Below are 12358 nucleotides of genomic sequence, written 5' to 3' on the forward strand. Positions count from 1 at the left end.
CTGATCAAAAAGATGGTGCCTAGAAGAATCCTAGATTTCTGGCATGGTCCTGGGTAAAAGATAGAGGCAAGTTTTGAGAAAAAGATAACAAATTATGTCTTGGACAGGCTAAATTTGAACTGCTTCGGGGGATTTGAGTGGAGCTTTTCAATAGATTGTTTAATAGATTTACACTTTCCTAGTGAAGAACAGGGCTTCCCTGGTGGCTCAGCAATAAAGAATCCACCTGCAATGCAGAAGATGCAGGAGACATGGGTTTGCTCCCTGGGTTGGGAAGATCCCCTAGAGGAAGAAATGGCAACCCACTCTAATAATCTTGCCCAGCAAATCCCATGGACAGAGGAGCCTGGCAGGCTACAGTCCATGAGATCGTAAAAGTTGGAGACTGAGCAACTAAACAACAAGAAACGTAGGAAAAGGCATCTCCGGAAACTATGACAATTAGAACACAAGACCATTTCCACTCTGCAGAGCCTCTATACTCAAAACTCCCTTCCAAGCCAATGCCCCATCTGTTCTGAAATGTTGTTCAATATGTTGACATGATTACAAGAAGAATTATATAATGTGTGGGTACCATTCTGACAGGGATAGAGTAAAAGGACAAAGTAGGTGATTAAATGGTTAATCCCACTTAGGGGACTATAAGTAGAAAAAATATGGGAAACCCTTGTAAGTTAATGATTACTCAAGAAAGCAGGTTTGCTGAACCACAAAACCAAGCAGTCTTGCTTAGCAACAAAACCATGCAGCAGAAACACTAGACAGGCGTCCAAACAACCAAACAATGGTGGCATGAGACCCACATACTGCCCAGTGAGCACAGTAAGTTAACGATTCCCAGGACATGTTCTCTATACACATAAAAACAGTAATTGTGGACCTAGCTTGATCATGTAGGGATAAGAAAACTCTCCTGAATAACAAGGAGTTGATGATGATGGAAGCACAGCATCTACTCAAGAAAGACAAAGAAGCTCTTCTCCTCCTCCCCAGTTTTCCTTTGATTATGAAAAGTAGCCCAGTAAGTTCTCAGGGCACAGCATTTCTCATCTGCCACTTCTAAACCTCATTGGTTTTCTATTCTAATAAATCACTTGTCTATCACTTTGCCTCTCAACTCTTTTCTGCGCTGAGACATAAAGAACTATATAGCACCAGAGCCCTTCGGAGACCCTGAGACACCACGGTTTCAATTCTATAAATCCATTTAACTTACTTTTCTTGTACTACCTATAGGCTTAAAGTATTCCACTTAATAAATTGCTGGCAGCCTTCAAATAGCACTGAAAGGAATATATAACAGCTTTAAAACATCGGATAGATGAAAACGAACATACCCATGATTACTTCAAGATCTGTGGTCAAAGATACTTAGACCTAAACTGCTTAGATTGCTTAGTTTTGTAATTGGTAAACATTTACTGGGTTACCAAAGATACCAAGTACGCTCTGAAAGACGACTGCTCCTTTGTGTCTAATTAGGCACACTGAAACAAAGATTGATAGGGTGATATATTTAGTTAAGTAACAGATGGCAAAAAGACACACTGTCCAGCATGAACCACATCCCTATTTCTCAGTATTCCAAAGAGTGACTGAATCTTGAAATCAGCTAGGAAGGAAAGGCCTGAATGTTTATTCAACTAAGAAGAACTGATAACCAGTCATGTGGAGGTTAAAAAATTCAAAGAGGGTATGACTGGCTCTTAGGACGGGATGGATAGAAAAAGTGGATTAAAGTCACTTAGAAGGTATCAAACAGCACTGAAATATGGATTCTGAATACTTAAGCTACTTCGTGATTACAAAGAGGTGGGGGGAAAAAAAAAAAAAAGAGGCAAGTGGTATATATTCTCCGAACTCTCGCACAGGGTGTTAAGTTGTGGCTAAAAAGCGCTGCTTTTAGCAGTGCCTGCGCTCTATTAAAAGAAGGTGAGGTGGGGGAACTCTGAGAGGACGTTTCCTCCAGCAGAGCGAAGCAGCTCGCTGCAGCACCCCCTCCCTGCTCTCCCTGGGATTTGCCACTCTAGCAGGTGAACCGCGAGAAAACAGAAGGACTGAATAACGACGTGCGGAACCCCGAAAACCGGGAGGTCTCCAAGCCCATCACCTCCCTACACCTCGAGAGCGGCTTCTAGGCACCTCCCACCCCCCCGTCCTGAGACACCTGCCCCACAGCCCGGGAGAAGTCCTACAGGCTGAGGGGCAGGAAGGGCCGCTGACGCTCTCGGGCGGAGGTCAAGCAGGAGGTGGCGGGGGCGCCACACTCCCGGCCACCCGAGCCGCAGGCGGGACGCTCCCGTGAGATTAACCGGGCGAACGGGGACAGCGAACGCCCGCGTCCCCGCGCGTCCAGCGACGGGCCGGGGTGGGCGTGACGCCATGACGCAAGGCACGCGGGCGGCGCTCCGGGGAGGGGCGAGGCGCGGCTGGGCGGGGAGGGGGCGGGAGGAAGGAGTGGGAGGAGGGGGCGGAGACAGCGGGGGCTGAGGGAAGCGGGGCCCGGGGGAGAGAATGGCAGTTGCGGCGCTGATTCCCGGGAACCGCCGTCAAGACAGAACTGCGGAGGAGGAGTTCGGGAAAGCGGCCGTCGGGACCCCTCCTCTGCGTTCCCCCCGCCCCAGCTGAGAGGCGCCTGGGCGGCTCTGAGGAACCCTCCTCCGTGTTTCCTCTGGCCGCCGCCGCCGCCGGGAGATGGGCCTGCTCGCCCGCAGCCCTGCGCCCTATCGAGGAGTTGAAGGTACGGGCGAGTCTGGGGTGGGGTGAATGGGGGAAGGCTGCACCCGGGAGCCGGAGGGCAGGGGCGCGGTTCCCGTTTCCGACGCGGGGCTCTCCGGCCGCTCCCCGGGACGGAAATGGACTCGGAAATCCCACGGGAGAGGCGCCCCTTCTCGCACTCTGCGCGGCGGAGCCCAGGCGGCGCCGGGGGAGGGTGACGGGCTAGTGGGGGCTCAGGCCTCGCGTTGGATCCGCGCGTCCCCCTGGCTCGGCCCCGGCGCTGGCGGCCGCGCGGGCGGGAGGCGAGGCTTGGGATCCGCCCCGCGAGCCCTGTCCTCCTGGCCCGGGCAGTCTGGGGCGACGGCGGCCGACCCGGCGGTGTTGTGACGGGCCGGAGGCGGCGCTCCCCTCAGGCACTTCCCCGGCCCCCCGGAGCAGGCGACGCGGAGGGCGGCAGCGGCGGGGAGGCGGGGGCGGAGCGCATTCCTGATGGGTGAAATCGGCTCTTAACGGGACCGATTTCCGGGCCTCGCTGCAAAATTCGGAGCCGGGGCCAACGCCCCCCACCCCACCCCCCACAGCCGGTGCAGCTGGAGGCCCCCCCGGGGAAAAGAGAGAGGCATGCCCAGGGGAACGTTCATCCGGGGGACGGCCACCCCCTGCAAAAGCAGAAATTAAACCGACGAAAACTGGTGTGGCCTTGGGGTAAAGTATGTCTTACGAGGGGGTCTTCCAGGATTGTCTCCTTCATGCTAAACCTTGAGAGACTTCTCCGTCTTCATCCAGCAAGTAATGCCACTGTTTTTAATTTCCAGTTTTTCCTATCATTTGAATTCCCCTCTGTCGTTCCCCACCCCCTTTCATTAATAGGGAGGAAAATAAGTTTAGGGTTCATTAACCTCGCGACAAGGGCAGTAAATAAAAGAGTGAAAAGAATGGCTATATATGGGAGAAAAAAAGATCTTTTTTTTTTCCCCATTAGCTCTTGAAGATAGAAATATACGAACGATGCTTTATTCTGGTTAATATTTACTATTCAAAACGTTGCTGAAAGTCCTGTTGGGTGGACGTTAGAAAGGACAGCGTTTAAATGCTGCTGCAGTTTTCAAACCCAGGTGTTGGCTGCAAATGCTCGTGTTAAATGTTAGTAAACAGTGGAGGAATAAAGCAGTTCTTTCCTCTGATCGGTTGCCTTAAAATGTTCCTGATTTTTCCCTTTCCATTCCTTTTTTGGGGGGGTGGAGTGGGGTAAGAACATGACTGTGTTTTTATTTATACATATGTATTTTTTATTTTAACTGAATTCCTTGACCCATTTTGTTATGTGAAGTCTGATGGTATGCCCAAGTTTCATTTTCAGTTTTGCCATTAACCATCTTAATAAGCATCTTTCCACTTCGGTTTATAAATCAAGCCATTTTTACCGTATTTGCCAGTTTATGCTTCCTTAACACCCAGCTGTCAGAACTGAATCAAAATGTAAATATTTCTATTTAGAAAATGGCGATGATCTATTGTTAACATTTCTTTTCAGACGTTCGTTGCCTGCTACTTACAATTCCATAGTAAAGATTTAGAGTCTTGGGACTTAATAAATAAACCAAATTATGCAACAGCAATAACAACAACAACAAAACCCCTTTTTGTTAGCTTTATTTCTCTTTTTATTATTGTATACAATGTAACAAATTTATATTTCATATATCCTCAGGAACTGTTTTAATATCTTAACAAAGGGTCTTTCTGAGGAAAAATTACATTTGGCCAGCTAATGTTAGTGTGTGTGCTTAGTCGCTCAGTCCTGTTGGACTCTTTGTGACCCCATGGACTGTAGCCCACCAGGCACCTCTGTCCATGGGGATTCTCCAGGCAAGAATACGGGAGTGGGTTAGTAGTTTTTCAGTATCTGTGACTTCCAGGAGGATTCCAGTAAGGTTATATTTTAAAACTGTAAGATTATCTTAGGAGTTGAAACACAACTCAATTTTTAGTCTTCAGATAGTAGCTATTTGAAATATTGGTGTTTCTTTTGGATGGTGCTTCACCTGATCATTAGAGTTTATATAAAGAACAGCCCAATTTTACTGTCTTTAGACCAGTATTGGAATTTTTACAATTTTAATGGTATTTATAGAATTTTGGGTGCCTTTTTACTAGATTAAATGAAACAATGTTTTTCTCCTACTTAATATGTGAAGATGCTAAGTGTCTATTTATAAAGCTACTTCAGCATTTTAGTGGAAAATAAATGCACATCACAAATTTGAAATAGAGGAAGTTGTAAGGTAATATTTTTGTAGTTGTTGATTAAGACACGTGAGGTCGCCTCTCTTTAGTGGGATCAGATTGAAAGATATTTGCATGGCGTTGTTAGATGGAATTAAATATAGGTAATTTGAGACAAACAACATTTGAAAGAATCTCTTGTATATTATGGCAGGCTCTGATTTTAAAGCACTTAACACTTATCACAGGAATTCTTTGGTTTCTCATCATCCCTGCCCACCCCTCCCCCACCCCTCCTCAGTTTGGAGGGCACTGAGGATTGAAAATGTAGTTTCCTGAATTTTCCAAGGAGAAGAAGGAACAAATATTGTGATAACATGTAAAAATCCTTAGTCAGGTGCTAGGCAGAAAGTAAGCTAGGGATAAATTTTGTCGCATTTATATCTGAATTGCCTTCTTCCGTTTCTTCTCTACTCAGGTTATAAAGGAAATCTTAGAGAATTCTTATTTGTTTTTCTGATGTTTCTGACAAGTGACAATTGATTGTCAAACTCAGGCTGGTTTCCTGCTTACTAAGCTTTATGATCTTGTATTATTTAAGGCCCATATAAAAATTAGGCCATTTTGTACTGAAGACCAAAAAAAAAAAGTTGCATTGCTGACTTTATATTTGATTGTATTTGCATTGTACGTGGCAAACCAGCACTAGTAGTTTAATGATGGTCTGAAAGGACTCACGATCATGTGTGAAGTACTTTAGCTTAAAGGTTTGGATTTGATCTTTTTTAAAAGCAAAATGTTATTTTACTTATGGAGATCAGCTAAATTTTCCTTAGGTAATTTTTTTTTCTCCAGTCCAGAGTAATTATTATTTTTATTTGGCCTTTTAGTTTTTAAGTTATGAGGTATCAGTTTGTATATGTAGCTTTGTATCACCTTGAAGCAGCTATATATAACCACACCTGCACAGCTAAAAACCGAGGGATAGCATTCCTTTTCTAAACACATCTGTGTTTCAGGTGATGGTTGATCTCAACCAAAAACATCAGTGAAATCATTTTGGGTGTTTCAAACTTGGAAACTCTGTTTCTCAATAGCTATCATATATCTGTAATACTTTCAGTATTAATAAAAATTAACACTTTTTGATAAAGTAGTTTTTGCTTGCTCTTTGTAGCTGTCAATAAAACCTGAACAATTATTTTGTTTATTAGTGACATTTTCTTGAAAGTTATTAGCCTAGAAAACATTATACATTTTTGTCCTGTTGATGTTACCTAATATTTTGTTTTAAAAGTCATGTACTCAAGAAATGCTACTTGTTAATTTTTTAAAAATTTCTATATGATAGTTTTTTATGTGAAAGTTTTAGTAGGACAAAACCAATAAAGAGTTGTTTAAGTCCTCAAATAAATTTGTGCATTGAATTTTGACACAAAATCCTCAGAAATCAGCCTGATTTGTTGAAGCTGAAAGAAAACTTTAAAACTTGGTCTTCGGTCCAAAAATCTGAACTCAGCCTCTTAAAATTATGTACACTTAACATTTTCAACCTCTGTCCTCTCTGGAGACCCCTGAATACTTACATAATAATGTAAGTAATATATCACAAAAATAGATGACCAGTACTATAAATGTAAGATGATTCATATTTTGTGATTTCTAAGTCAGGTATTGGCATTTGCTTCTCAAATGGTGTTCTGTTATTCTTATGCATTACCATAAGTGAGATAATACATATGACGTGTGTAGTGGAAGGTAAGAGATAATGTAAACTCTGATGGTAGAGACCATTATCTTTGTTTATTCTTCAAGTCTCAGCACTTAGCATAAGGCCTGACAGTGATAGATGTTGGATTAAGTATTTGCTAACTGAATAAAGTATGTATAATGTAATTATATCATACCTATAGTAGGGCTATCTAATGGAAATATAATGAGTCATAAAGATTTTCTTTTAGTCACATTAAAAAAGTAAAAGGAAACAGATGAAATTAATTTTCATAATATGTATTATTTTAAACAACATATACAAAATACCATCTCAGCATGTATTAATGAATGACTTTACATTGTTTTATTCATACTAAGTCTTTGCTCCACTCTGTGGTTACACTAGACAGCATAGCTCTAGGAATATTTTGTTTGAAATGTTTCTTTCCACAGAAATTCCTTAGTCTTTTTGATAGTCTTTTTCTAACATGTCTTTTGAATCCAAATACAGAAGCACATGTATCATTGAATTGAAATTACTGAGTTGAACTGAAAAGTCAGAATACCTGACTTCTTTCGTTCGTACAACTTTATCAAAGTGACTCTGCCTCACTTTCCTTGTTTATAAAATGAGGGAGAATATGCTATCATGTTTGATTTTATTAGTATAAATTATGTCTTTGAAGGTTCCCTGGTAGCTAATTAGTAAGGAATCCTCCTGCCAATGAAAGAGATGTGAGTTCAGTCCCTGGATTGGGAAGATACCCTGGAGAAGGTAATGGCTACCTACTCCAAAATCCCATGGACAGAGGAGCCTGGCGGGCTACAGGCCATGGGGTTGCAAAGAGCCTGATGTGACTGGGCAGCTGAGCATGTGCCTGCATGCACACACACACACACACCATGTCTCGGAAACATGTAACTACTCAGACAAGATTGTTACAAAAGAGACTTTTTCATTACTAGTAACTTGTCATAGCAGATCTCAGTGTAAACACAGAAGGAAGAAGTACCCATGAGGCTACTATATGTGGAGGTCCTGGTGCCTCCCACACTGGAGTAAGTTACAGTGGATAAATCGATACAAAATGCTCTTACATTGAGTCAAGAGAGGTGACTAGGTCTACTCCAGAACAAAATGTTAAACCTCTTATCTATTTAAATATTGCCTGAACTAGTTTATCCTTCAGTTTTTGTTTATATGAATAACCAACACTTCTTATATAGGCATCCTTAAAATCATGAAATAAGTCCTTTGGAGGTAGAGGGTGGGGACTGATTACGTGCATATAAATGGGGAAAATGACTCTGTCATCACAGGATATGTACAGTGTTGCACAATGACTCATTCTTTTATCTAAACTAGCGGTTGCAGTGGTTACCTGGTAAGCAATTATGCATAGCCAAATATAGCTAAATCAAATACATAGCCAAACTGAATAGATATCTCCTGATAGCCATATGCTTTCATTAAAAATAATGATTTATTAAAATTATAGATGAACATCCCTTAAGTTTTTGCATAAACATAGCACACTTTACTGATAATTTCTGGAATCATGCAGTAGATTATGTGGTAGCCCTCAAAAAGATAGGTTCACATGCTAACCTCTCAAACCCATGAATGACACCTTATTTGAAAAAAGTCTTTGCAGATGTAATTAAGGATCTTGAGATGAGGAGATCGTCCAAGCTATCCAACGGGTCCAAAATTCAATGACAAGTTGCCCTTAGAAGGGAAAAGCAGAGGGAAATTACAGACAAGACAAAAGAGAGGGAGATAGTTTGACCGTGGAGGGAGAAATTGGAGTGATGTGGCCCCAAGTCAAGGGATACTTGTGATCACCAGATGCTGTAAGAGGTGAAGAACAAATTCTCCTGTGCCACCCCAAAAGGGATTATAACCCTGCTGGATTTGAGGCTTTTAGCCTCCAGAACTGTGAGAACATAAATTTCTGTTGTCTTACGTCACCCGCTTTGTGGTAATTTGTCACAGGAAACTGATAAACAGTCAAAAATAAAAAGATCTGTGCTTATCTTTATTTTGTATCATTTATTGTGACTATCAGAGATTACACAGCCCTTCCTTTGGAGTGCTAGTCCATTCTTAGAAATATCAGAGGAAGTGTTTTAATACCCTCAAGTCTGAACAAGCCTAATAAATAGTTTATAGTCTATAAGATACATTGTTATTGTCTCTCATGTCATTCTTCACTCCTCCTGCCGATTTGCCCCTGTTGGCTTGCTCTTGACTTTTTAAGATATAGTTTATATTTAGTGGAAGGGTGAAAACATAGTACTGATGGAATAGGCCAACAGGTTTTGTCTTATGAAGGTGTGATTCCTTCTACCTTCCCTGTCTCCTTTACTGGATCCTCCTGTAAACCCTGTAGCTTAAGAATGGACTGCCACAGGGCTCAGTCCTTACCCTTCTTTATTTACTGCTTTGGCGAGTTCATCCCTACTTGTGATTTTACACACCATCCAGGTAACAACTTTTCTCAAAATTTTATCTCTAGGCCATACTTTTTCCTGAATTCTGTGCTTGTCATTTGGGTATTTGGATGCACATTCTCCCCTAAGATTTAAAGGGAACCCCTGCTCTTAGCTTCTCCCTAAAACTTATTCTTTTCACAGCCTTCTCCATTTCAGTGGACAGCAGTTTCAGCCTTCTGGTTAATCAGGCCAGAATCCACTTGGAATCCGTGTCAGTTCTATCAGTTCTACTTTCAAGACATGTCCTTTTGCCCATCATCATCTCTCTCCTAGGGTATTGCAGCCGCCTTTAAACTGTTCTGCATGTTACTGTCTTTAACTCTTCTTGTTCTATTCTTTCTGCTTTATTGACTATGCCAAAGCCTTTGATTGTGTGAATCATAATAAACTGTGGAAAATTCTGAAAGAGATGGGAATACCAGACCACTTGACCTGCCTCTTGAGAAACCTATATGCAGGTCAGGAAGCAACAGTTAGAACTGGACATGGAACAACAGACTGGTTGCAAATAGGAAAAGGAGTACGTCAAGGCTGTATATTGTCACCCTGCTTATTTAACTTATATGCAGAGTACATCATGAGAAACACTGGGCTGTAGGATGCACAAGCTGCATAGCAATAACCTCAGATATGCAGATGACACCACCCTTATGGCAGAAAGTGAAGAAGAACTAAAGAGCTTCTTGATGAAAGTGAAAGAGGAGAGTGAAAAACTTGGCTTAAAGCTCAACATTCAGAAAACAAAGATCATGGCATCCGGTCCCATTACTTCATGGCAAATAGATGAAGAAACAGTGGAAACAGTGGCAGATTTTATTTTGGGAAGCTCCAAAATCACTGCAGATGGTGACTGCAGCCATGAAATTAAAAGACGCTTACTCCTTGGAAGAAAAGTTGTGACCAACCTAGTTCAGTTCAGTTGCTCAGTCATGTCCGACTCTTTGCGACCCCATGAATCACAGCACGCCAGGCCTCCCTGTCCATCACCAACTCCCAGAATTCACCCAAACTTATGTGCATCGAGTCAGTGATGCTATCCAGCCATCTCATCCTCTGTCGTCCCCTTTTCCTCTTGTCCCCAATCCCTCCCACCATCAGGGTCTTTTCCAATGAGTCAGCTCTTCGCATGAGGTGGCCAAAGTATCGGAGTTTCAGCCTCAGCATCAGTCTGTCCAGTGAACACCCAGGACTGGTCTCCTTTAGGATGGACTGGTTGGATATCCTTGCAGACCAACCTAGACAGCATATTAAAAAGCAGAGACATTATTTTGCCAACAAAGGTCCATCTAGTCAGGGCCTTGGTTTTTCCAGTAGTCATGTATGGATGTGAGAGTTGGACTATAAAGAAAGCTGAGCGCCAAAGAATTGATGCTTTTGAACTTTGGTGTTGGAGAAGACTCTTGAAAATCCCTTGGACTGCAAGGAGATCCAACCAGTCTATCCTAAAGGAAATCAGTCCTGAATGTTCATTGGGAGGACTGATGTTGAAGCTGAAACTCCAATACTTTGGCCATCTGATGCAAAGAGCTGACTCATTTGAAAAGACCCTGATGCTGGGAAAGATTGAAGGCATGTGGAGAAGGGGACGACAGAGGATGAGATGGTTGGATGGCATCACCGACTCAATGGACATGTGTTTCAGTAAACTCCGGGAGTTGGTGATGGACAGGGAGGCCTGGCTTGCTGCAGTCCATGGGGTCGCAAAGAGTTGGATTTGACTGAGGAACTGAACTGAATTCTATTCTTAACACTAGAATTATCCTTTTAAATTACTAATATCCAGATTCTAAACTATCTTGTTTAGAAGCCCCTTAAGCCTCCTAAGTTTTCCCATCTCAGAAATAAAATTTAGAGTTCTTAAAGTGGTCTGTGAAGCCCTACACAAGCTGAGCTGATAACATTCTGACCTGTCTCATATATTCCTTGCTCATTTCCCTTAGACCTCATTCTGGCCTCTGGGCTATTCCTTGAACAGATCAGGCACATTCAACCTTAAAGTCTTTGCAGTGGCTGTTGCCTTTCCCTTGGATGCTCTTTTCCTAGATTTCCTCATGGCTGCTGCTGCTAAGTCGCTTCAGTTGTGTCCCACTCTGTGCAACCCCATAGATGGCCTCCCACCAGGCTCCCCCGTCCCTGGGATTCTCCAGGCAAGAACACTGGAGTGGGTTGCCATTTCCTTCTCCGATGCGTGAAAGTGAAGTCGGCCAGTCAAGTCCGACTCTTTGCAACCCCATGGACTGCAGCCCACTAGGCTCCTCTGCCCTTGGATTTTGCGGCAAGGGTACTGGAGTGGGTGCCACTGCCTTCTCCATCCTCATGGCTAACTCCCCTCAAGTCTTTATTTAAGTGTCATCTTCTCAGTTAGTTCTGATCACCCTTAAAAAAATTGTCATGTGGCACTTCCCAGGTGGTCCAGTGGTTAAGAATCTGCCTGCCAGTGCAGGGGACACAGGTTTGATCTCTGCTCCAGGAAGATCCTGTGTGCCTCAGGGCAAACCTGTGTGCCACAGCTCCTGAGCCCACACTTCACAACCAGAGAAGCCACTGCAATGAGAACCCTGTATGCTGCAATTAGAGAGTAGCTCCTGCTTACTGCAACTAGAGAAAGCCCAAATGCAGCAACGGAATTTCAGCACAACCAAAAGTAAAAAAATTTTTTAAATTGTGATCAGCACCCCTCTGACATACACTCTTGATTACCTTTACTTTGCTTAATTTTTCCCCCACATTTCTCACAAAGAATGACAGTAAAATATTTAGGTGACATATTTAGAAAATTATAAACTTCTATATAAAACTATGAAATAATTTTTAGTAGTTTGTCTGTAATTACTGATCTAGAATGATTTGTGGACATAAGATAAGAGTTGGGCCTCAAAGAGTAGTAGGAGTTTAAATAGGCAGAGCAGTGCGGTGTGGGTGTGTGTGTGCTCAGTTGTGTCTTATTCTTTGCTGACCCCATGGACTGTAGCCCGCCAAGCTCCTTTGCCCATGGAATTTTCCAGGCAAGAAAATCCCTTGGGTTGCCATTTCCTACCCCAGGAGATCTTCCCAACCCAGGAATTGAACCTGCATATTTTGCATCGGCAGGGGGCTTCTTTACCACTGTGCTGCCTGAGAAGCAGAGCACAGAAGGCGGAGGAGTGTATTCAGGCAGAGACAAAGACATAGGAAGTGTCATGGAGGTGAAACTATGTTTTAT

The 12358-nt window shown here is 43.0% G+C and overlaps 1 protein-coding gene across 2 annotated transcripts in view; it reads left to right on the forward strand.

Moving 5' to 3' along the window:
* Positions 1-2650: 2650 nt before the first annotated feature.
* Positions 2651-12358, forward strand: part of RNF19A (ring finger protein 19A, RBR E3 ubiquitin protein ligase) — a 55352-nt gene continuing 45644 nt past the window's right edge. The window contains exon 1 of one of the 2 annotated variants that reach the window (XM_061438357.1): positions 2651-2743. The gene's annotated coding sequence lies outside the window, so the exon portion shown is untranslated. Of the gene's footprint in view, positions 2744-3081; positions 3511-12358 lie in introns of those variants that run through there. The other variant, XM_061438358.1, reaches the window with a different exon arrangement.

This window comes from Bos javanicus, chromosome 14, assembly GCF_032452875.1.
Source record: "Bos javanicus breed banteng chromosome 14, ARS-OSU_banteng_1.0, whole genome shotgun sequence".
Taxonomy (NCBI): Eukaryota; Metazoa; Chordata; class Mammalia; order Artiodactyla; family Bovidae; genus Bos; species Bos javanicus.